Raw genomic sequence first — 7,660 nt, forward strand, 5'->3', positions numbered from 1 at the left:
ATCATTTTTGGACAGAAAGTTTCTGATTTTTGCAATGTTACGTAGATGGAAAAAAAGATGTCCTTGAAATGGTCTTGATATGTTCTTCAAAAGAGAGATCAGGGTCCAGAGTAACGCCGAGGTCGTTCACAGTTTTATTTGAGACGACTGTACAACCATTAAGATTAATTGTCAGATTCAACAGAAGATCTCTTTGTTTCTTGGGACCTAGAACAAGCATCTCTGTTTTGTCCGAGTTTAATAGTAGAACGTTTGCAGCCATCCACTTCGTTATGCCTGACACACATGCTTCTAGCGAGGGCAATTTTTGGGCTTCACCATGTTTCATTGAAATGTACAGCTGTGTGTCATCCGCATAGCAGTGCAAGTTTACATTATGTTTTCGAATAACATCCCCAAGAGGTAAAATATATAGTGAAAACAATAGTGGTCCTAAAACGGAACCTTGAGGAACACCGAAATTTACAGTTGATTTGTCAGAGGACAAACCATTCACAGAGACAAACTGATATCTTTCCGACAGATAAGATCTAAACCAGGCCAGAACATGTCCGTGTAGACCAATTTGGGTTTCCAATCTCTCCAAAAGAATGTGGTGATCGATGGTATCAAAAGCGGCACTCTATCAATGTGTTTCACTTTGGAGAGGGAGCCCAGAAACTTCAAAACAACTGGAAGCTGGAGTTTGTTGTACCATGCCACATTCAAACACATCTGTTTAAATAGTGTCACGCCAGATCAACACTAGCTGTCAACACCTATACTGACCTATAGGTAACTGCCAAAATAAAGGAAACACCAGCATAAAGTGTCTTAATAGGGCGTTGGGCCGCCACGAGCCAGAACAGCTTTAATGCGCCTTGGCAAAGATACTACATAGGTACTCCTATTCTAACCATGGTAGCCAAAATAACGGGCAACTGGGCATTTTTATACATCACCCTAAGCATGATGGGATGTTAATTGCTTAATTAATTCGAACCACAGCTGCTTTCAATATACTTTGTATTCCTCGTTTACTCAAGTGTTGGCAGTTACCTGCTGTAGCTTGATGTGTCTGGTGCTGAGAACGAATGAAACCGTTCTCTGTTAAAAATGCTCTCACAGACAGTCCATGGAGTAAAACATGTTGGAGTAGCTGTTTTACAGGTCAGTAGAACACACACTCAAGAACAGGGTTGAGTGTTTCACAGTGTTTCTTAATCCTAGTACTGGGGACCTAAAGGGGGGGTTATTTTTTGTTTTTGCCCTAGCGCTATACAGCTTATTCAAATGATCAGCTTATCATCGAGCTTTGGTGATTCGAATCAGGTGTTTGGGGCTAAGGCAAAAACTAAAATGTGCCCCTTTGGGTCCCCAGGGCCAGGATTAAGAAACACTGGTGTAATGTAATTGGACACAGTACAATTCATTAAATCTGTGTTGAACTGAGGTAGGTCCAGCTCTCTCCGAACTCCTCTTGTTATTTACCCCTATTCCTGTCTCCTCTCTCCCCTACTCTTCTCATTTGGCTGTCAGATTTCAGTCAGATGGACATCAAAGGAGAAGTCAATGATGCAACAAAGGCTCTGAAGCAGTGCCCCCGGAATGAAGCTGCTTGTGTGTGATAACAGGGGCTTTATTTATCCATTATTAATCCTCCTAGAATAGCAGGGTCCAAGCCTTCTCTGTCCATTTCTCTATTGTCTAGACACACAGAGCTGCATGGCAGTACAGAATGTCTCTGTGTCCTACATTCAGGGAATCCCTGTGCTGTACTGTGCTGTACAGGATTAGTCTAGCATTCTGTCCTCTGGCCCTCAGCACTACAGCAGTCTATAAACCACTGTCTCTCAATCCGTACCCAGCTCTACCATGTATCGCCCTATTGGAGAGAAAGTGACAGCAGTCTCCCTCTTCATATCTGAGACAAGCACCGTTCTCCATCTAATCTACGGCTGCATACCAAATGCCATCCTATTCCCTACAGCCTGTTACTTTTGACCAAGGCCCACAGGGCTCAAAATAAGTGTACTATGTAGGGAATAGAGTGCCATTTGGGACACATCCTATTTCCATGTGGTGGTCCAGTAGCCTTCGTCCTGGTGAGATTCAGTAGTGTCCATAAAACAGCTGAGGCCATCAGGCCCATGTCATGTGCTGTTGATATGGCACAGGCCAGAGGTTTGATGTGTAAACCAAGGGCAGGCCAGCAGCACTCTAGCTCTGATGGCAATACAGTACTATTTACAGTGGTCACATGGCTGCAGTTACATGTAACTCAATCACTCATGATTGCAAGGTCGAGGGGTTTTTGTCTTGCAAATAGTCAGGGCAGAGTTAAAGATGTTGCTCTTGATAGTTGTTGCTGTGTTGTCATTGTATAATTCATTCAGATGGGGTTTGTGCAGGGAGCATGGGGTAACTGTGGCATGCATGCTGCGGTGATTCAACTCCAGCCAAACATACACTTTTGCTACTTGCCAACCCCGGCAGGCGCTGCTGTCGGATTCATGCCCCGATGTGGCTGGCCTGTGCTGGGTTGGCTGGGGTTTTGGTCTACAGCAGCCAGAGTGTATGTGACTACTCTCATGTACACTTGTCTCGACCCAGTCACATGACCTCACACAAGCAAACTTCAGGAAAGTTAATTTGCATTGGATTTTGCATACCCAGCTCAGGTTGAACTAATGTTTGATAGACTCAAAGTCCCTATACATGACAGATACCTGCATAGACTATCTACTCTCGCTTGTGCATGGTTATACATAAAGAATCCTGGTTTTGGCTGCAGGCTATTGGACCATGTTTCTGTCTGTGTTTGTATGTTCAGTATGTGGTGGTGCAGACCGGCTTTCTCCCTGTGTGTGTGTGTACAGTATATGCATGTGTGATAATCTCTGTGGGAGAGAAGAGAAGCTGCAGTCAGAGTCATGAATGGAACATGGGTCTGGTTTACAGTGCATTCTGAAAGTATTCAGACCCCTTGACTTTTTCCACATTTTGTTACGTTACAACCATATTCAAAATTGATTCAATTGTTTTTTTCCCCTCATCAATCTATACACAATGCCCCATAATGACAGAGCAAAAACTGTTTTTTGGAAATTTTTGCAAATGTATTAAAAATAAACTGAAATCACATTTACATAAGTATTTAGACCATTTACTCAGTACTTTGTTAAAGCACCTTTTGGCAGTGATTACAGCCTGGAGTCTTCTTGGGTATGACTCTACAAGCTTGGCACACCTGTATTTGGGGCGTTTCTCCCATTCTTCTCTGCAGATCCTTTCAAGTTCTGTCAGGTTGGATGGAGTGTTGCAACACAGCTAATTTCAGGATCCTTCCGAGATGTTCGATCGTGATCAAGTCTGGCCTCTGGCTGGACCACTCAAGGACATTCAGAGACTTGTCCCGAAGCCACTCCTGCATTATCTTCGCTGTGTGCTTAGGGTTGTTGTCCTGTTGGAAGGTAAACCTTTGCCCCAGTCTGAGATCCTGAGCTCTCTGGAGCAGGTTTTCATGAAGGATCTCTCTATACTTTCCTTTGTTTATCTTTCCCCCTATCCTGACTAGTCTCCCAGTCCCTGCCACTGAAAACATCCCCACAGCATGATGCTGCCACCACTATGCTTCACCATAGGGATGGTACAAGGTTTACTCCAGACGTGACACTTGGCATTCAAACCAAAGAGTTCAATCTTGGTTTCATCAGACTAGAGAATCTTGTTTCTCATGGTCTGAGAGTCCTTTAGGTGCCTTTTGGCAAACTCCAAGCGGGCTGTCATGTGCCTGTATTGAGGAGTGGCTTCCGTGGAGTGCTGCAGAGATGGTTGTCCTTCTGCAAGGTTCTCCCATCTCCACAGAGAAACTCTGAAGCTGTGTCAGTGAGCATCAGGTTCTTGGTCACCTCCCTGACAAAGGCCCTTCTCCCCCGATTGCTCAATTTGGCCGGCGGCCAGCTCTAGGAAGTGTCTTGATGGTTCCAAACTTCTTCCATTTAAGAATGATGGAGGCCATTGTGTTCTTGGGGACCTTCAATGCTGCAGAACTTTTTTGGTACCCTTCCCCAGATCTGTGCCTCGACACAATCCTGTCTCGGAGCTCTACGGACAATTCCTTCGACCTCGTGGCTTGGTTTTTGCTTTGACATCCATTGTCAACTGTGGGACCTTATATAGACAGGTGTGTGTGCCTTTCCAAATCATTTCCAATCAATAGAATTTTAGCATAGGTGGACTCTAATCCGGTTGTAGAAACATCTCAAGGTTGATCAATGGAAACAGGATGCACCTGAGCTCAATTTCAGTTTTCTAAAAATATGTTTTTGATTTGCTATAATGGTGTAATAAGTTAGACGAGGATTATTTAAAATAATCAATTTTACTATAAGGCTGTAACGTAACAAAATGTGAAAGTCCAGGGGTCTGAATACTTTCCAAATGCACTGTAACTGTCTCTGCTAAGCCAGCACTCCACAAATAGATCCCTAATGCTGCACTGACTAACTGATGCTAATCACTTTATCTATTCATGTTCTGTATGGGAAACTAGTGTTGCAGACCTGCGTCAATGTCACTTCCTCTCATGTGTCATTTTCATGTCCCCGTTCAGGGGAAGTTCATTTTAAAGTGTTGTCTCGTGCTTTCTTCTCTCTCTTTCATATTTGCTCATTTTTTTCTCGCTTTGTCATTATGGGGTGCACTGTAACTGTCTCTACTAATCCAGCCCTCCACAAATAGGTCCCTAATGCTGCACTGACTAACTGATGCCAATCACTGTTTTATCCATTCATGTTCTGTATGGGGAGCTAATGTTGCAGTGCCTAGTAATTTCATTTCTGCTCATGTGTCATGTCCCCGTTCAGGGGACGTTCATTTAAAAATGTTTCACTCACTCACATAGCTGTGTCATGACTCAGCTCTCTGTCCTCTCCAAGGTGATGAGCTCTTCCTCATTAACAGATCAAGTTCTGATAAGACGGACACAGTAATCCTGTCAGTCTAAACTGACCCCTCTGATCTACCCAGCATAATCATGCACGCACACACACACAGTTCCTTCAGAAAGTATTCACACCCCTCGACTGTTTCCACATTGTTGTTTCACAGCCTGATTTTTCAAATTGATTAAATGTAGATTTTTTTATTATTTTTAACTCGCCTACACACAGTATCCCATAATGTCAAAGCGGAATAATGTTTTTCAAACCTTTTACAAATTAATAAAACATGAGAAGCTTAAATTTCTTGAGTCAAGAACCATTCAACCCATTTGTTAAGACTAAATAAGTTCAGGAGCAAAGATTTGCTTAAGCATGGACTCACTCTGTGCAATAATAATGTGTAACATGATTTTTGAATGACTACCTCATCTCTGTACCCCACACATACAATTATCTATAAGATCCCTCAGTTGAGCAGTGACTTTCAAACACCGATTCAACCACAAAGACCAGGGAGGTTTTCCAATGCCTCGCAAATAAGTGCACCTTTTGGTAGATGGGTTAAAAAAAGACATCCTTTTCAGCATGGTCAAATATGAATTACACTTTGGATGGTGTATCAATACACCCAGTTACTACAAAGATACAGGCATCCTTCCTAACTCAGTTGCCGGAGGAAGGAAACCGCTCAGGGATTTCACTATGTTAGAGTTTAATGGCTACGATAGGAGAAAACTGAGGATGAATCAACGACATTGTAGTTACTCCACAATACTAACCTCATTGACAGAGTGAAAGGAAGGAATATATTTCAGAACGTGCATCCTGTTTGCAACAAGGCACTAATGTAATACTGCAACAAAATGTGACAAAGCAGTTCAACAGTTTTCAGGCTGTAACACAGCAAAATGTTGAGGAAAGCGAGGGGTGTGAATTACTTTCTGAAGGCACTGTACATGTACACTCACATATATACACACACACACCTGGAAAAAGTCATCATGATTCGACCTTGTGAGCATTAATCATCATGTTGTAAACAGTCCTAAATGGCTTTATTACTGCTGCATCAATCACAAGACACACCTTCACACACACTGTCACACTCACTGTCACACTCACTTACAAAGCCTGTGTTTGTCAAACCTGTCTGTAACCCTAAAAGGAAATGAAATGAGAGACAGTCACAGAGCCACTCCTCTTTCCATTCCTCTCTCTTTGTCTGGGGGTCATTGACGGGGAGATTCCATCCCTCTCTCCCCTAACCTGGACAATGCTGGGCCAATTGTACACCACCTCATGGGTCTCCCGGTCACGGCTGGCTGTGACACAGCCTGGGATCGAACATGGGTCTGTAGTGACGCCTCAAGCGCGGCGATGCAGTGCCTTAGACCCCTCGGGAGGCCCTAAGCATAGGCTGTTTAAGTGCAAATCGAGGGCTTGTCTCTTTCTGGTGTCACTTTATTTTTCCCTCATTGGAAAATATTGGAGTCCAAACGTTGACAAGAAAATACAGATGAGTAGGCAGATAGACAAGTGGTTCTGTCATTTGAGAATTGGTGCCCAGAATTGGTTCCAACTGTTTTAGTGTTTCCTGTGACTGTTTTGATATTTCCACTAAAGAAACGAAGGCAGTGATTCAAGTTAGGGCAGCTTCTAGTTATGATGACCCAGCTGAAACTGCCAGACGAGCTGGGAAGGATTGCTGTCGAGGGGAAGTTAGAGTAACATTCTGAGATATTTGGTGTACAAGCTTAAGGGGGTTATAAAATGGAGGTAAAATCTGGGCCTCCCTCACTACAGTAAATGGGTTAAAGCTTGCTGAGGGCTAACAGGATTGCTGCGGAGGACACGGCAATGCCAACTGGCATCGGTACAGATGGCATCACCCTGTGTGTGCATGTTCCTTTCCTCTCCAAGAAATACACTCTAGTCCCCACCACTCCCCTTTTCAGACTTTTCAGCCTCAATCATTCTCATTTACATCTCTCCTCTCCCTCCCTTTCCACTATTGAGCCTGACCCGCTCAAGGGTACGTGAGCCTCCACACATCACTTTACATCACTCTCTGGAATCAATTATAAAGTCACAGTGGAGGCCAACGTATCCCTGAGTGGGTCAGGTTCAATAGTGCAGATGAGGAAAGAGAGAGAGAGAGAGAGAGAGAGAGGCATTAGGAGGGTGGGGTCATTTAGGTGGACGTGAGTTTATTCACATCCCACTGATTGGCATGAATCGGGATGGCTGTGTGAAAGCACGTTCCAACACTATTCTTCCAGTAGGCTGACTAACAGTGTATCTTCTCTCTCACAGCTGTATCTGAGCGTTGCAACTTCAGACTCCTTCAGCCTGTCTGGCCTCAGTACCATGAAACCAGTCAGACTCATGATCCAAATTGCCCCCAGCCTCTCGTTCTCTCTGTTCCACTTCACTCCCCAGTGACAGATGGAATGGGGTTGGTAGACTGAGACCAGTATCCCCAGTTACCATTTACCCAGCAACAGGATCAACATATCTGCTGTAAGTGACCTGCACCTTCACCCACATACACCATGTCACGGTTCATTCACATTGATGGTTAAATGTTATTTCTGTAGGCTATTGGGCCATGTGTTTGTGTGCTCTGTATGTGGCGGTGCAAACTGACTTTCTCCCTGTGTGAGTGTATGTTCATGCATGAGTGAGTGCGCACGCGTGTGTGTGCATGTGTGTGTACAGTATATGCATTAATGTGT

Source organism: Oncorhynchus tshawytscha, linkage group LG33, assembly GCF_018296145.1.
Source record: "Oncorhynchus tshawytscha isolate Ot180627B linkage group LG33, Otsh_v2.0, whole genome shotgun sequence".
Taxonomy (NCBI): Eukaryota; Metazoa; Chordata; class Actinopteri; order Salmoniformes; family Salmonidae; genus Oncorhynchus; species Oncorhynchus tshawytscha.